Source organism: Grammomys surdaster, unplaced genomic scaffold (assembly GCF_004785775.1).
Source record: "Grammomys surdaster isolate TR1022 unplaced genomic scaffold, NIH_TR_1.0 260, whole genome shotgun sequence".
In the NCBI taxonomy this organism is placed as follows: domain Eukaryota; kingdom Metazoa; phylum Chordata; class Mammalia; order Rodentia; family Muridae; genus Grammomys; species Grammomys surdaster.
In genome coordinates, this window is record NW_021604701.1 from 300579 (window position 1) to 319346 (window position 18768).

General features: G+C 43.4%; 1 protein-coding gene across 1 annotated transcript in view; it reads left to right on the top strand.

Annotated features, from left to right (window-relative positions):
- Positions 1-18768, top strand: part of Hdac8 (histone deacetylase 8) — a 208540-nt gene that overhangs the window by 184403 nt on the left and 5369 nt on the right. The gene's annotated exons all lie outside the window — the stretch shown is intronic.

Consider the following 18768-nt stretch of genomic DNA (forward strand, 5'->3'; position numbering starts at 1 on the left):
GTGTGTGTGTGTGTGTGTGTGTGTGTGTGTGTGTGTGTGTGTGTGTGTGTATGCATGTACACACGTGCTTGGATCCTATTTGCAGAGTTAAGAGGCCAAAGATATCATATTGCCAGCCCCAAAGAGTGAAGTTCTCTTGTTTATTCATAAAATGACACAGACAGTGCCAATACCCACTTTTGACTCCTTCCCTGGAGTGTAATCCTGTGTGAAAAGAGGCCTGCTCAATGCTGGGGCTCATCTAAGGGGATACACAGTGTTTTGAGGGTCTTTGCCAAAAGCTATGCTCGGTAATATAGTGAGCTCAATGACAACAGCAAAGCCCTTGGTAAGGGTCATGCTTCTGGGGCTCCTTTGACCTGAGAAGGTTTTCTATGCTAACGAGCCTCAGACCTCAGTTACACTCACAGCTAATTGCCCCAAGTAAGGTCCTGTAACCCAAAGCTTCTTCTGCCCCTCAAGTTTCAAATCACCTTCCTCTGGCCTCCTAGTAGCTTCTCACTCCACAAGTCCTCACTTTCTAACAAGTCTTCTTCCTGTCTCAAATCTTAAGAACTTCATAATCCTTTTGTTGCTGGCCCTTCTTGCTGTGCTGCAACCTGGACAAACACTGAAGACTTGCATGCACCCTTCCCCCTGTCTTCCCTCTGCTCCTCTCTGCTCCAGAACACAGTCCCTATTTTCCCTGAGATTGATTGTAAACCAGTTTCACTGGTTCGCGCTTATCACTCCTTCTCCTACCTTGCCATTTTCCCTCCCAGGCTCTAAATTCTGGTGGCGCCCAAAGCACTAAAAGCAGACAGCAGACACACACCTCTGCAGTCTCATACCTCATGTCTGCACGTGCGTGAATGCCCTTGCCTCTCGGCACACATTCCCAGGCCCATGACTCCAGACAGTGGCGCCATTTGCTCTTGGGGAAATGAAATGGCAAAGAGGAGAAGCTGAGATGGAGGTGTTGCAGAGAGATGAGCTGGAAGAGAGCTGAGGGAGGAGCAAGTACAGTAACTCAAGGTAAAAGGCAGTGCCAAAGGTTAGTTAAAACAAAACGAGAACACCCCAGAAGACATGGCAGTCAAACTTTTTGTAATACTTTGTGTATTAACAGATGGAAGCACTATTCGGATAGTAACACAATGAGTTTCAGCATGGAGAAAACATCTGAGCAGGAACTAGATTCTCAAAAGAGACTTTGTGCAAAGCAAAATGAGATGTGGCTTAACAGCATTTCGTCTACAAGAGAATTAGAGACGGTATTTGACACGGAGTTCAGTATGAGTCACCGGGTCAAGGTGGCCTCCAGAGATGCTAATGCAGTATCGACCTCACTTTAAAAGGGCTCTAGACAAATAGGAACATGTTGCAGGAGGTCAGCCAGTCTGGGGAAAGCACTGGAGCCCAAGCTCCAAGAGGTCTGACTAGAAGAGCTGGGGCTTTCTGGAGAAGAGAAAACTCAGGCAGGGGTGGGGTGGGGAGGGAGGCTGTCAGAGAGCAGCAGGACAAGGTCTATGTGGATATAGGGCACAAGGGTGAACTCATGGACAGGTATCATAAAAGAACTGATTTTCATTCACTAGGAGGAATTTATAACAATTAGAACTATTTGAAGTGGAACAGGGTGCCCAGAAGAGAATGAGGATTGTCACTAGAGATGGAAGGTGAGGAGTAGAAGGTCACTTAACTAGCAGAGCTCCCGCCTGGGGAGAAGATTCCTTCCAGCCCTCAGATTCCAGACATTATACAGGCAATCAGAGCACCGGGGGGAATGAGAAGGAGCTGGTGAGAGCTTAGGTTGGCTGATGAGTCACTGTGTTGGGTGGGGACTGCTGAGTAGAGGAAGGGACTGATACGGAGACAAAGGGAAGCGAAGTCAATAAGAATAGGTGACAAGGAGCCAGGAGGGTGGGCGGCAAGGACAGTGAGTAGAGACTAGGAGAAATGTTCGGATTTTCCATTAACTGTCTCTGTTACAGAGTCTTTGTGCCCCTAGCCAAGCAAATTAACAAAGCACCTGAGTCGGAAACTGAAAAGAAAACTCAGCTCAGCCTAGAAGAATGGAGGCTAGAAAAGAAGTCCAAAAGCTGCTCAAAATGGCCAAGCTAACCTGCTATACTGATTCTGTGCCCCTCAGCCTAGTGACGCAGGCTGCCATCAGATAGTGTGTTGCCATGACAATGATCAGTGTGGAAAGGCCTTTTGAGTTTTCTGTATTCTGAAAGATGTCCTTAACCAGTCTTCAAGACTGTCATTTGTTCTTGTATATAAAAACCTCCATGACACTGGCTGCTCCTTACTGTGCGTCCCCATCCCATCAAAACCTAGAGCAGGGCCGGGTCACAGGTTGTTTAGGGAAGGTGAAGGGGCACGGAGAGGATAGATGGACTGGCCCCTGTGCAAGGGAGTTTATCCCCAGTATGCCTTTCCAGTTGAATTTGTTCAGCCTTGGGGTTTTGAGTTTTTGTTTCTGTTTTAGGTTTTGCTTTGTTGTTGTTGTTTTTGTCCATTTCTGTTTTCTCACTAAATCCCTTAGAAACATAAATAATGAAATTTTAGCCTATTGGAAATGAAACCCCAGAAGATGTGATGCATGCATTGTACATGCCCCAGGACAACTAAAGGCAAATGCAAATTGCACCTAACCCATCTTTTCTGCCCATCAGTCTTTTAAAAAAAAAAAGACAAAATTTAAAACACAGAAAGTCAGGCTGGAGTGATGTTCAATTCCCAGCACCCACATGGCAGCTCACAACTGTCTGTAACTCCTGTTCCAGAGAATCCAATGTCCTCACACAGACATACATACAGTCAGGCAAAACACTGACGTACATAAAATAGAAAAACAAAACAAAACCAAAAAACCCACAGAGACTTAACTAAAGCTACTCACTTTAGACACAGAAAAGATCTATTTTCTTTTCACAATTTGTCCTTCTTGTCCCAGTGAGCTACCCTAAGTGTACACTTCATTGCCTCCAAGTAAGTCCACATTTCAGAGTGCATGACTGAACACAGCTCATGACTACTAACGTGAAGTCATCCTTGCCCCATCCCCACATGCGTGGAGTTGTTTGCCTTTCCTCTGGTTAACATACTCCAGAGGAATTAGCTCATAGTGAACCTTCCAGACTTGGAACAGTGCTGATGTGATCAATCCCCAAAGGAGCCCAGCTAGCTCTGTATAGGGAAATGGGGTAGAGGTAGGAGATTTGCTGCTCTGCAGTACCTATGGCACTTAAAGCAAGTAGGGGCCACCTGGGGCTCCGTGCTTCATGTTTCAGCCAGACCTAACCCTCTGAAAGGAGGGGAGGGTGCACTGTGCAGTTGTGACTGTGTGGTGGAACTAACACTGGAGATTTCAACACATGCTTAAGGGTTCCCAGAACTATACTCCAAGCTTGCCTTGAGATACAGAAAGAAGTCCATGGGATCAAGAGAAAAGGAGAAAGAAGGGGAGAGAAAGAGTGCAAGAGGGAAGGAGGAGGCCCTAGGGGGTACACCTGCCTTTCCAGTCCTTGTGAAGAAAGCTGACAGTACAGCAGCGGGTACAGGGCAGGGTAAGGAGGGACCAATAGGCTGATGTTATCATGGGGAGAGAAAGCACTGGGAAAAAAGAATAGCTACTATGTCTCTTCTAGACGAAGAAACTAAGGCTCAGAGAGAATAAGTGACTTAGAAAGTCCTCTTCCTTCATTCAGCAGTTACTTACTAACCACTTCCAGTGTGATTCACAGCTTTCTGTGGGGGGTAGCGCAGACATCTGAACCCAGGTCTGTCTCAGTGGGAACTTTGTAGTCAGGCTCTTTGGCCTTTTTCGTTCCCTGCCTCGCCTTAGCAAGCAAGCATTGCCTGTCAAATCTCCTCACCACTTCTATGTGCTTTAGCCCACAGCCCCACCCCCAGGAAACCCATCTTACCCCCACACTGCACACTCTGCTCCTTCCATGCAGCTGATCCAAAGCACCTGAAATCCTGGAAATCCCTGGAAACAAGAGGAAAATGTCCATGAGCAACTCCTAAAGTCCGGCCCCCCTCCCAGCCATGCCTTTTAGTGCTCTATCAGCTCCCACCCAGCTGAAATCTGGAGCTTTGAACTCTGTTCTGAGCTAAGAGGAGGACAGGGGAACAAGGGGCTAGCCCCACAGCTCCTGCCACTTCCAGTGTGCTATGGCCACCAGCTCCAGCCTGCTGTTTACAAGTTCTACAGCCCCGTGCTGAGACCCTTTGCACATCTGCTGCTAATATTCTTGAGAGAACTATTGTGTGGGGGATGGGGAAGGAAGCACCCCCCCCAATTGCAGCTTGAAGTCTAAAGGTAGTATCATTCTATGGGTTGGCAGTGGGGCTCAGACTTCAAGGGCTGCTGGAGCCCTAAGCTCAAAGCAGTTCTGCATGAAGAGACACTACCCCAAAGATTTGAGGCTTACCCCAACATCTCTTCTTACTGTCTGAGAAGCATAAAAAGGGGTTAGGAAGCAGGGTTGATCCCAAGGACAAACCGACCATTTGCTTTCTGGTTTCTTGGAGCAGGATTGTGGTGGAAATCCCGAACCAGTTTGCTTGGCTTTAAGTAAAGATCTCTGTGACTTCTCTCCCTTATCTCCCCTTCCTGTTCTCTGCCCTCTCGGCATCCCTCCCCCATCCCCCAGCAAACTCCAGGAGCCGGCCACCTGCTTGCACTTTCCTACTAATCAGACGCCTATCTTTGTTTCACTAACAGCATAAGAAATGGAAAGGTTTATTGTGGTTATTGCTGCCAAATAAGTTACCAAGATGGCATGCTAAAATTTTTGCAAATTCTAAAACACATTTGGGGGCTGTCCCCCAAAGTTATGATAAATTAGCAGCTTAAATTTAATATATCATGATATGGTAGCACTGCCTTGCCTGTGCCTACAAATCATCTCTCACCCCATCACTGTTTTTACCCCATCACTCTTTGTAATCCATTCCTACCCTTCATTCATTTTGCTCCCAAAAATGCATTCTGAATCAGTTACGTTTTAAGAGGTATGGTCCTGTCTTCTCGTTAAATATCAACTCAATTAAGTTGTTTGTGAACCTCTGATGTGTTTGCTGTCATGAGCACTAAGAGTGGCTGAAGGCATGACCTCTGCTTCTAGGGAATAATTGAGGTGAGACCCCATGGATGGATGAGGATATGGCGGTGGCTGGCCCTGCATAGAAGCAGCTGAGAGTAACGCTTGAGGGAGATTCCTTTCTGAAGGCCAGAGGATCTGAATAGAGCAGAGTACAGATGTGACGGTCAGCAAGGGAATCTCGGAAGCATGAGGACAAAGCTGGCTGACTGGACTGAATTTCAAGTTGAATAGACCAGATCACAGATGAAAAATGTGGAAGCCATTCTAGTCTAGCATGAGGAATGACATGATAGAGTGATGTTTGGGATGGTTCGTGACAGTGTAGTCTAAAAGTGGACCTGGATGGACCTGGGCTAGAGCTGAGAAATAGTGTGGAAAGAATGTCGGCAGGCCTTGAGGGTAGGTCATTTATAGAGAATCAAGGATAAGGGAAGAAGGAAGGTCACTCTGGGGTTTCCTAAGTGGGCACAAAGCAGGACTGGGAAGCTACCAGTGGAGGGGGCCTAGCTTTACACACCCATGCTTAAAATACCTTATTCTGTTCATAACATATTCTGTTTTGATATACTGAATTTGAGACATAACGCTAATTCCATCTAGTATTCTTATATGGAAAAATTTGTTGCAGCCAACTACAAAGAAGATTTTTGGAAATACTTGGGTGAGATAAGTATTAATGTTAAGTAAAAAAAAAAAAACCAACACCAAAATAGTTTAATACCATCGACTCTCAATTGTATAAATGTGTGAGTATGTGGCTATGCACTGAAAAACATTCAAAAGAAATGATAACAGTAGTTCTCTTCAGTGATACACGTTGTTTGAGGCAGGGTTTCATTGTGTAGCCCAGGCTGATCTCAAACTCATGATCGTCCTGCCTCAGCCTCTCCAGTGCTAGGATTGTAGGCAAGTGCCACCATATCCATCTATCGTCATTGATACTTTGCCAAAGTACTTTTAACAGTTGTCATCTAGATTAAAATTATGAGTAATTCCTCTTTTTTATATAGTTTTTAAAGTTTCTAGCATGATTATATATTGCTTCACAGACAGAAAAAAGCAATGTGTGTTTTTCTGTTTAAAGAAAAAGATGGTAAGAACTAGGGATGGAGCTGTACTGTTTTAGAGCCTATCCAAAAGGCCAAAACTTGAATCCTAGTTTAAGATCTTATTTTCCAATTATACATTAGAAAATATGGCCACCAGACCTACAGACCATTTCAAAAATGGATTTGGGGTGAGTATTTTAAAAGTTTCAAATGCCGTTTTCTCTAGATACCTTAGGAATTCTAGGGTATTCCATTTATCTTGAAATTCAGATGGTCCTTTGTTGAAAATGTAAACCCTCTTTTGTCTGCCTGCAAAAGGGCAGAGAATCCAAATGTTTCCTTTTCCAAATGCCCACCCATTCTAAGGTGTCTCTCTAGGTTTTGTCTTCTGCTGCACTGATCTATAAATCTGTTCCTTTGTGGTCATTAGTACCATGGCTATATAAGAAATCCTAGGATGAGAATGGTTCCTCATAGTTTGCTGTAAAGGCTGGCTGTTGTGCTGTACTGCTGCAATCCCAGCACTCACAAGGCTGAGGCAGGAGTATTGACAATACAGTGCCAGCATGTGCTACAGAATGACCCTGTCTCAAAAAAAGAAGTTCGTTAGGGCCGGTCAAATGTTTCAGTAGGTTAAGATTCTTGCCACTAAGCCTGATGACCCGAGTTCAATCCCTGTGACCCATGTGGTCACATGGTAAAAAGGGAGGGCCGACTTCTCAAGTAATTCTCTGACCTACACATACACAAACATACATATGAATATGCACAGATAAATACATGTAAAACAAAATTAAGCTGAACTGGTGCTTTGTCTTTCCATATGAACATCAGAATAGCCTTGTCTAGTTCTATAAAGTAATTTTGATGTAATTTAGAAAGGACTTGTGTTAAGCCTATACTTCTTTTGGATATAATTGATATCTTTACTCTGCTGAGTTTTCCAGCCTATAAATATGATAATATCCAACTTTTAGATGTAAATGCTGTTATTGTTGTTGTTGTTGTTAATTTTAGTGTGCCGAAGATTGGACCTAGGGCTTTATGTGTGCTAGAGAAACCACTATACCACCGAGCTACATGTGCAGTCATTTTCACTTTTATTTTGAGACAGAGTCTTGCTAGGTTGTCCAAACAGGTCTGAGCTTCAATCCTCCTGCCTCAGTCTCTCACATACCTGGGATTACAGGCCTGAGCCACCATACACAACTAGATTTTTATTTTCTTCATTAACATTTTATAACATATAATAAAAGTATCAATCTAGCAAGATACGGCAATCCAAAAAAACGTGTAGGCCTCAGACATCAGTGTCTCAAAATACATGAAGAAAAACTGATATGGTTGTACAGGGAAATAGAAAAATCTATCATTAAGGCTGGGAAGGTAGCCCAGCAGCCAAGTGCTTGCCTAGCCCGTGTAAGGTCTTGGTTCAATCCACATTTCAGAAAAGAAAATCCATGATTAGAGTTAGAGACTTCAGCATTCCCTTCTCATCAACCAGTTTAGCAGGCAGAAAAGAGCCAGCATATAGAAGACCTCAACAGCACTATCCATTAATAGGCTCAAACTGACATTTATGGGTTACGCTAAACAACAGTAGAATACACATTTTTTTTTTAAGTATTAAAGGAACATGTACCAAGATAGGACCATACTCTTATCCATAAAACTAATCTGAACCAATTGAAAATAACTGAGATTATATAGAATGTCTTTTCTAATTATAATAGCATCAACATAGAAATTACAAGCCTCTTGCAAAAGAAAACTCAAGGCCCACATAGCTTCACTGGAGCATCCTAATTCTACTGAAATATAGAATTAGCACCAATTCTCTATTATCTCTTACAGAAAATAGAAAAGAAAAAGTTTGTTATTGCTACTGTTGTTGTTTGTGCTCTTTAAGGAAAGTGCTTTCTGTCTCTCTCATACACACACATAGACAGAGACTTTTGTACATGGTCATGTGTATAACTACAGGCACATGTGCGACAGCATATATATGGAGGTCAGGGGACACTTTCAGTAGTCCTAGCCTTCCTACTTGTTTAAGAGAGGGTCTCTGGTGTTCACTGCCATATATGCCAGTCTAGCTGGCCCTTGAGTTTCCAGGGATTCTGTCTCGGCTTCCCATCTCACAGTAGGAGCCCCGGGATTACAGATGTGTACTATGCAGATTCCGGGGATCTGGATTGGAGTTCTCATGAGTGTGTTGTAAGTGCTTTTACACACTGAGCCTTCTCTCCAGCCCAAAACAGGGTCTTGCAATATAGTCTTGGCTGTCCCAGAACTCTCCACGTAGTTTAGACTGACCTGGAATTTGTGGTAGTCCTCTTGCCTCTCATTGGTGCTTCGATTACAGGCATTATTTCTTTGTATTTCCCTGCCTCAATTTGACAGGAGAAAATGTTTAAGAAAACAAAAACAAACAAAACACACACACACACACACATATATGTGATACTGAATGATGAAATAGGGTGTTTTCCCTTCTAAGTTCTAGAGCAAGGCAAGGATGTCTAATCTTGCCACTCTTATTCAAGTTAGTACTGGTATTCCTAGTCAGTACAATAAGGCAAGAAAAGGAAATTTTTTTAAAAATATATATAAATATATGTATGCGTGTGTGTGTGTGTGTGTGTGTGGTGTATATATATATAAATTGCCTCTACTTTGTTATGAATGATGGTTCATGTCAAAAATTTAAAGGAAAAAATAGCTAGAACTAAAAAGTTAGTTCAGGAGCTAGGAATAAAACTCCATACCAGAGTGCCTGTCCAGCACGCATGAAGCCTAGTTGCAATAACAAGTACCACTGCAGAAATTAACAGAAAAAATATTCAACACGGTCATTAAAAACACTTAAAATTAATTATATTCTCTATACTAACATGTGGAAACAAAATTAAAGTAAAAAAAAAATATAGCTCCATTCAGTCACTTGAATCAGAAGGAAAAAAAAGAAAGAAAGACAATGTGAGCCAACCATGGGGGCTCACCCTTGTGATCCCAGATACTGAAGCAGAAGGATTCTCAGTTTGAGGCATGCCTGGATAGCTTGGTGAAATTCTCAGTATTTAAAAAAGAAAAACTCAAAAAATCAAAAAAAAAGAAAGAAAGAAAAAAGGCAGATGGGGGTCGGGGGGGATAGCCATCAACATGGCTTTGCAGTAAAGACATTTAAGACATTTGCCACCAAACCAATGATTTGAGTTCAATTCCCCAGGCCCACATTGTGAAAGGAGACTGCTGACTCCCAAAAGTTGTCCTCTGGCCTACACACACACACACACACACATACATACACACACACACACACACACACACAGTGTATAGGTAAATGTTAAAAGAAGCAAGAGAAAACCTTCTAAAAATTAAGAAGAGGCTATTAATTATTTTATGTGGCTGAAGCTAAGGCTTCACATTATGCAGTTGATCGCCACCAGACTTTCTTTTCACTCGTTTTTTTAAGATAGGATTTCTATTAGTCAGAGTTCTCTAGAAGAACAGAACTTATAGAATGAATATATGTGTATATTAAACATAATTAAATAATATGCCTTATATAAATATATATTAATGTATATACATATGTATATAAAGGAGATTTATTAGAATGACTTAGAGGCTGTGGTCCAACTAGTACAACCATGGCTGTCTACCAATGGAAAGTCAAAGAATCTAACAGTTCAGTCCAACCAGGCAAAGAGAGAGCAAGCATCTGTCTTCTGTATCATTTATCTATATAAATGTCGTCCAGATTAAAAGTGTATCTTCCTACCTCAAAAGATCCATATTAGAATGGATCTTCTCATTTCAAATGATTTAATTAAAAAACTATATTACTCACAGGTGTGTTCAGTCATTTGATTTTTAGTTAATTCCAGGTATAGTCAAGTCGACAACCAAGAATAACCATCACAGGTCATGTTAAATTGCCCAAACTAATCTTGACCTTCCTATGTAGCCCAAGCAGGCCTTAATTTTACAATCCCTGCCTCAGCCTACACCAGTGCTAGGATTACAGACCTGTGCCACCATGGCATAGCTTCTACTGAAATATGTTTAGGTCTGGTTTCCTAAAAAAGTCAATCAACATCTGGGTTCCATAAGGGGCCAGCATCAATAATTTGAGAACAAAGGGGAAGCACCTCATTGCTGCTTGGCAGGAGTACAAACTCATGTTCCCATTAGACCTTCATTGATACTACACCTTGGCAGGGATGGAAGTGGCACATTTTTTTAAACAGAGCCTCCCTGTGTAGCCCAGGCTGGCCCCTAACTCACAACCTTTCTACCTCTGCCTCTTCAGTGCTCAGGGTTACAGACAGACCTGCACCACCCCATTTGACTTTATAGTGGATCTTTTTTTTTTAACTGCTCCCCACAGAATCTCTACTGATATAGTAGTGGGTAGGTCTACTTGGTATTCAACAGAAGTGAAAGAGGAGCAGGATATTGCTACACTAATTTCCTATTTCAAGTTTTCATTCATCAGTAAATATATATTAGGTGTTAAACTGTGCCAAAAGCTGCCCTAGGCACTAGAGATGTGGGCTAGGAAAAATAAAGACTTTGCCCATCAGAGAACTTGTAGTCTACTGAAACAGATATGCTGTGAACAAATAAACAAATACCTAGTGCTGATTCCTGATTCATTCAAAAGAGCACCATTTTAGACAGTAGTCAGTAAAAGTCTTTCTGAGCAGATAATGTTTGAGAATCTGAGAGTTTTAATAAAGTGAGTGAAGTTTTACAAGAGCCAGGTGAAGACTATTCTGATGAAAGGCAAAACATGGTTAAAGACCCATGGAAGAAATGGTTTTACTGCTTATTGTATATGTTTTAATGTATATTAGAAGTACAGATGTCACATGAAGCTTTGAAGTTAAAAACTTTTATTATGTTTTATTCAATGTGTGTGTGTGTGTGAGTGTATGTGTGTGTGTGTACGTGTACACATATCACAGTGCATTGTGGAGTTCAAGGACAACTTTGGGGACTCAGTTCTCTCTTCCCATCATTATGGGTCCTGGAGATAAAAATCAGGTTGTCCTGCTGAGCCAGCTTGAAGCTTTTGAATTTCACAGATATTGTTGCTTATGATGAAACTGTTTAAACATAAGTTTACATAAGAAAGGTTTCTGTGTGTAAATACGCTAAAACTCTTGGAAGTATTGAAGTTTTTAGGATGCACAACTGAAATATTTATTAGTTCCATTTAATAGATGAGGAAACCAAGGCGTTCAAGGGTTAATTGCTTTGTACAAGGCCACATAAGGGGAAAGGGGGAGGGCAGGGAAGATGAGGATAGTTTTAGTACTCAAACTTAGAAGAGGAAATACACATCTTTTTTCTTCTGCCTGGCAAAGCTGATTATTGCACAAAACAAATGAAAAAATTTTTCAAGAGCAGCCAGCAGCCCCAATATGTTTAAACATTCTGTGTTTGTTTTCCTAACCATACCTAAAGCAATGGTACCTCACTCATCTTCCTTCAGCTCTTAGTCCGAAAATGATTGAGAGGCAAAAGGAAGGTAGGCAATTATTAGAGAAAATAAGGTAAGCCTCTCAGGGTTCTGGAATGTCTAACTGTTGACAACCTTTGGGCTACACAGAGGCTCTTTAACCATCTGAGGTTGGGAGCTGTGCAGAGTCCAGCAGCAGCACTGAGGGTCATTTGATTGCAAAGTAAGCAGGCTCGACTCCCACCACACACACACACACACACACACCTCCACTTTACCTGGATGGTGACATTCCCACACCATAGTCACCAAAATGTCACAACCTTTTGAGAAAGGAAAGTATCTTCATGGCTCCTCGTTTGCCCACATCCTTCTGCCTCTTTGCAGCTCCAAGCATTATTTTGGAGGGGGGATTTCATAAAGATTTCTAAATTGAGTTAGAATTTCAAGTCTATTGTGACATGCAAATTAGTCCTGCTTGCCTGTTGGCAGCAAAGCAGCTGAAGTGCCTAGAGACGGGCCATAAAATGAAAACATCAAAGTGATTAAATGTGCCCGAAGAGCATAATTGAGTGCATGAATAAGAGAAAATAAAACAAATTGATTTTCTCCAGTGCCAGAAAAACAGAATAATTGAGAACAAAATAATAGACTTTGAAGTAATCAAAGTGAGGAATGCACCGTAGTGACACAGAAACAGCCAGTTGTGGGAGAGATTTATTGTGTTTCTGTTATCATTTTTACAACTTTAATTTCATTAGCTAATAAATACAAATCAATTGAAAAATCAGTCAACCAGAGAGGAAGCCGTCCCAAGCCAAGATTTTTATTCACACCTCTAAAACAGACTGAGGCGGTGATCCTTAATCTACTCTCTCACACGTGTGCGCATGCACACATGTGTGCGCATGCCCACACACACACACACACTGCAAGCACAACAAGTTCTGGAAAGCCTCATTGGAAGGTGGTGACCAGCAGCTGCTTATTCTGCCGGTCTCTTGCCACATACAGTTTACTGATTCAGCCATCAAAGTGGTAACTTTTATACTCCATTAAGATCTCCGTCAGAAAGAATTGCCTGAGTATAAGCATCCTAGTTTACAAAGATGACGTTTTCATGATACTGACCACATCTGTGATCTTGCCCTGGATCCTGTAACTTCATTTGGTGGTGACGGTGGTGGCAGCAGCTATGAACACAACAGCAGGAACACCTGCCACTCTTGTAGTACTGCTGAGAATATGTGGCTTGCTCCATCCCCCCACCCCCCAAAAACAGTGACAGTGAAATATAATCTAAAATTGAGAGGACCAAACAAGACTATGCTACCTCTTTGGCATCCAGTTTGCTGGCTAGGATGCTAGACAAGACCAAGGCAGGAAAGCTAGATGGAGGTAGACTTCTCATGTTGAGCCTGACTGTAGAGCATCAGGGACAGCAAGCCATGCTGGGACCAGGTGCTGGAAGATCACAGAGTAAACATGAGACTGCTTGGAAACTATTTTTATGGCTCCTCCAAGAAAAGAATCCCTCCACCCTACTCCTCAGCTGTTCATAGCTCAGTGGCCCTTCCCTTCAAGAGCCACAGCATTGACTGATGGGACCTGAATTGTGGATTTTCCTTTATAGGCCTTTGAGCTACTCTGGTAGTAGGTGGGACTTCCAGATGTTCGTGACACACCCTATCTTCAGGGCTCCGTAGTTGTGACCATGCCTTTGGCTATAATAGAGGTCTTGGGACCGCTGGGATTGTAAAACAGGGTGTACAAAAGGAGCTGGCAGTGCCACTACTTGCTGGCTGCATAGGATAGCACGGATAAGAGACTGTGCCTGCCAGACCTTTCTGTCCCCTTGAATCCAGCTTCTAGGAAGCACCAAGATGGTGAACGTAGTCTCAGGCCTTCTAGTGACATGCACGACCAAACTGAGATATGCCTTGAAATGAGTAGCAGATATTAACATTTTGTACAAAACAACAAGACTTTGTCTCTAGTTCAAGCTGAAGTTCTCAGCTTCCATTCCCACTGGTGTTTGGGTGGAGCAAATCATTTTGAAACTCTAAAGCATTATACAGATGTAAAGCTGAATTAGCCTCCCTGCCTCTGTTATTCCCATTATCCCTGGTTTCCCAGCACAGAATTTTTGTCTGAAAAAGCAATGTGGAGCAGGAACATTGACAAAAAGAGCCCAAGAGCAGTGACTCCCAAATGCCTGGAGGCGATCACCCAGCCCAAAAGATCGACAACTGCTGTGGCCGGCTTCATTGGCTGCCTGGCAGGCACGCAGCCCACTCCTGTGATGTCACCTCTCCACTTACTTATGCCCATCCCTCCACAAGGAGCCAGCAGATTTAGGCACAGGAGGGGAGAAAAAATGAATCATAGGCTATTTTAGAAATTGCTTCGATTCCATTTGAGCCTGCAGCGGTGCCTTGCAAGCTGAGCAGAGCACCCTAAGTCACAGGGTAATGTGTTTTAAGTGCTGATAGCCGGGAAGTGCCAGAAGCCTGGGGGGATTAATCCACAACCCCAGGTTCTAATTCACCTTAGAGGAAGATAAATGGTAATTGGTGGCTCTTCAGAATTGTCATTGAAAGGCTTTTTGAAGACAGAAAAGATTGACATTCTGAAGCAAGCAATACAGTTGGCAATCACCAGCTAAAAATTAAATCAGCCATCTATGTCAGCAACATGCCCAAAGCTGGAGAGAATTCCTTTGGACCCAGCCAGGTGTGGTGGCTCTCATCCCAGCACTCAGGAGGCTAAGACAAGAAGATTATGCAAATTCAAGGCCAATCTCTATACTCAGTGTAGACCAGGGCATCTTGGGCTCCAGAGTGATGCCCCATCAGAAGAGGGCTGGAGAGATGACTCAGCAGTAATAAATAATTTTCTTTTAATTTAAAAAAAACTGTTGGACTGCCATTGACCCCAGTTAAAAGGGAGACCCTCACAGCTGTCAGCTACTAGAGTGCTCATTCTAGACATACATACAAGCTCCCCTCCCGCCAAAATCACAGCCACCTCAGTCCTCCCTGCCCTTCATCCTGACTTCTGGCCACAAAAACCTTGTGGCTGTCTTTATACTCAGTACTATATCTGATGCCTGCCACATTTTCCCCTTCAAGATGTCACGTACTATGAGGCCTTCTGTGCCCTTTCTGCCCTTAGCACTACACCTACAGGTATTGGGTAGCTCTGCTGCATGGATGTCCTACCCAGATGTGTTGTCTTACACAAATGTTATCTTACACATGTCTTCCTTACTGTACCAAGAGCTTTGAAAAGGCAAGAAATGTGCCTTGTTCTTCTCTCTGTGTCCTTGAAACTGAGCACAGAGCAGAGGACCCCAGGGGCCTGAGGGAGCCTTGTGGGTAAGGATAGGAGATTCCCAATGGCTGCAGACTGGATTGCAACTCCCCAGGAACCATCTGTATGATTAGTTCTCACAGGTGCCATGTGCTCCTCTATAGGAGAGATGAATGCCAAGACTTTTTTTTGTAATCGTCTCTTAATATATGTCCAAAATGTAATACATACAGTAAGTCTGTTTCCATGGTTTTACTTTTGTTGCCCTCTTAGAATAGATAACATCACAATAGCTATTGAAGTTTTAAAAGTGAATGGAGATACAGAAAAATACTAGATGCCTATTGGTAGAGAGGTTAAGTGGAGAGCTGGATGTGGTGGTACCTGCAGGGCACCCCAGCATGGGGGAGGGCTGAAGTGGGAGGAACACAAGTTTGACCCTGCCTCGAAGTAAGAGATGTTAAGTAGATAGAGCAGCATTCCTGAAAGGACTGCTCATCTGGCTGTAGTTGGAGAAACAATCCTAAATTCACTTTTCTGTTTCTCTGAGGAGCCATTCAATGTCCAGGGCTTCCAGGGTCACTTTGGCATTCCGCCAACCTGCTATGATACTGTCTTCAGAATTCATTCATTGCAGGAGGGAACGGAAAAGGGTAACGAGAGTGAATACAATCACAGTACATTATATTCCTATGTGAACATGTCACAATGAAGCTGGGTGGAATGGGGCATACCTTTAGTGGCAGCACTGGGAGGCAGACACAGGTGGGTCTTTGGGACTTCAGGGCCAGTCTGATCTACATAGTGAGTTCCATGACTACAAAGTAAAAGGACCGGTCCCTGCCCAAAGAAAAGTAACACAATGAAACCCATTTTTGTACAATTAATAAGTACTAATTTAAAAGGCGGAGGACTAAAATCTCATTTGCCACCCAGGCCAAAGTCCTCTCCATTTATTGGCATGTATTAGCTTGCCTCAAGAAATGGAGCCGGGCAGTGGTGGCGCACGCCTTTAATCCCAGCACTTGGGAGGCAGAGACAGGCGGATTTCTGAGTTCAAGGCCAGCCTGGTCTACAGAGCGAGTTCCAGGACAGCCAGGACTATACAGAGAAACCCTGTCTCGAAAAACCAAAAAAAAAAAAAAAAGAAAAGAAGGGAGGGGAGGGGGGGGGGGGGGGGGGGAGGGAGGGAGGCAAGAAGGAAAAAAAAAAAAGAGCGAAGGAAACCGGGGGGGGGAGAGAGAGAGGGAAATGGGCCACATTTCCGCTCCTGGGTTGAGCAAGTAAGTACTCAGTCAGCTGTCCTATAGCAGGCATTGATTCCTTTAGTGGCTGGGTCTTAAGCCCCTGTTGTGTGCCAGGCACTGTAAGGGATGCTGACCACAGAGCAGTAAGAATGATGCACATAGGGTCTGGGCCCGAGCATAGAGCAGGTCACAGGCGGCAGCTCTGTACCCAACCCCAGAAAACCGAGAGAAAGAGGGACTCCCAGGAGCTTGAACTCAGGCAGCATCCCAGGTAAAAATGAATCACCCGTGATGTCTGCGGTTAGAAGTTCTAATCCAGATGCTGGCCTCCGAACTTACTACTCAGACCTTTGAAGGGCCACTGACAAGAGCATCAAACAGCTAGAGATTGACATCACTAATCTGAAGAAATCCCTCGTTTCGCTGTCTGAAGAGACCTCCGAAAATCGCAAAGATCCTTATTGGACTTGATTTACTCTGTTACAATAGAAAAGGCTGTGTACAGCTCTTGACTGTGTACAGCCCTTAAAGAATAAGGTTGCCTTTACACAGACAAGACAAGGAGAGTTAAAGAGAGTATGAAATAGGTAGTGAAGGCCCTAAGAAAAATCAGAGAGAGAAAGAGACAGATGAATGCTGGTACAAGAATTGGTTTTCAGCCTCTCCAAGGTTGTCAACCCTATTTCCTCCCATCTTGGGACCATTATTTGGGTTCTTTTTGCTTTTTTCTGCTGGTCCCTGGCCCTCAAATAGGCGGACTAAATCTGTGATACAACAGATAAATAATTTGGTAGCAAAACCTACTCAGATACATTATCATAAGCTAGCTATGGAGGACCACGAGACTCAAGATGAGGTTGTTACTTTATACAGGGTGTTTCCAAAACCCATCCTCCACCCAACCTAAAAGGGGGGACTTCTGCCCCTAGACCAAGCAGAGAGGGGCCACCCAGAACCCCCTCTGTCAGGCGATCTGAATTCTTGCTTAGGCTGCTAAGCACTGCAAGGGAATATAAATAAAAGATAAAAATATCTATCTGGGTTCCCTGAGGGACAAGCCTGACTGCATAGGGGTTGATGTCAAAAGTATCCCCTCTCCAGGAAAAAGACATTGGGATGGGTATGGCCCTCATGCCTCACTGGACAACGACAGGGGGACTGGATCCATTACAAGTTCCCCTTCAAATACTGGAGGTCAGGCCTCTATCCCTGCCTTCTCAAGTTTAGAATTGCCACAGCCCTTCTATACTTAGAGAAGGGGAGAGATGTTAGGGGCAGCCCTGCTTACCCACTGAAGGCCTAAAATCAGCCATAGGCCTAAAATCATCCATAGGCCTAAAATCAGCAATAGGCCTGTCATACATGTATACTAACACCAAGTCTTGGGTCTCAGTGGAAAAACATTGAAACAGATGGCTATAAGCTAATATCAACAGGCAGCTTTTGTGGAAATTTACAAACCTGAGTAGTCATAGACCTTGTAAATAGGTAGCCTTGGCAGACAATACCAACTTAGATAAGGACAAGTGAGTCATAGGCAGAGTCATAGTGACTTGTCCCCTGAACCTTTACCCAGCCGATACCCAGTTCTGAAGATATCTGTATTCCCCCTGAATACCCACACTCCATTGTCATTCCCTTCCCCACATCCTGCCTTTCTGTGTTTATAACCCCTGTGTGAATGAATTACGATTTGAGAAAAAAATAAATTATAAAAAAAAGAATGATGCACATAGCTCCCACCTTTACAGAGCCTGTGAGGGGAGACAGGCTGGCAGGAAGTAAAGAAGCCCAGATGTTTCTAGTGTGCTGAGTGTATCAATGAAAGTACAAAAGGACCACAGGGCAGAAAAGTAACTGGACTGGCTATTTAACTTGGGAGTTCCAAAGGACTCTCAAAGGTGACTTTGGGGTTGAAGCCTGTAGACTCAAGGTGACAGAAGTGATAAAATGAGTCAAAAATTAGACTATCCAAGGTCAGAGTCATCCAGGGAAGAATGAATGGCAAGTCTGTAGGAAGGGGACACCACACAAGGGAAAAGATACTCATGTTCAAACTGCACAAATAAGCCTATGTGGCTAGAAATGAGAAAACAGGCAAGAGGCAAGAATCAGGGATTTGATTCTAGGTATGAGTAGATCCTCTGATAACAAGAGGGATGAGGTCTGACCTGAGCACTAACAACATGCCCCGCCTGATACATAGTTGAGTATAAGGAACCAGGAAAGATTCAAGGAGCCAGCTTCCGAGCCATGAGAGTGTTGTATGCAAAGAGCAGTAGTGACTCAGAGACGTGACAGTAGTGAGTGGGGAGGAGAAGCATGGATTTGTCATCTGTTTTGGAATTGGAATCCATGGGACCTGATAGTGGATTAAAGAGGAAAATTGTAAACAAAGGAAGAAGTAAGCCCCCCTGTTCAGCACAATGACAGAAAGACAAAAGGACCAAGGGTCTGTTTTATATCCTAAGTGCTCACTCTTCATTGAGTGGCACAGATGCAGAACAGTTCCCCTTCTGAGAAAGCTCTTTTCAACCACACTAATGTGTGTGTGTGTGTGTGTGTGTGTGTGTGTGTGTGTGTGTGTGTGT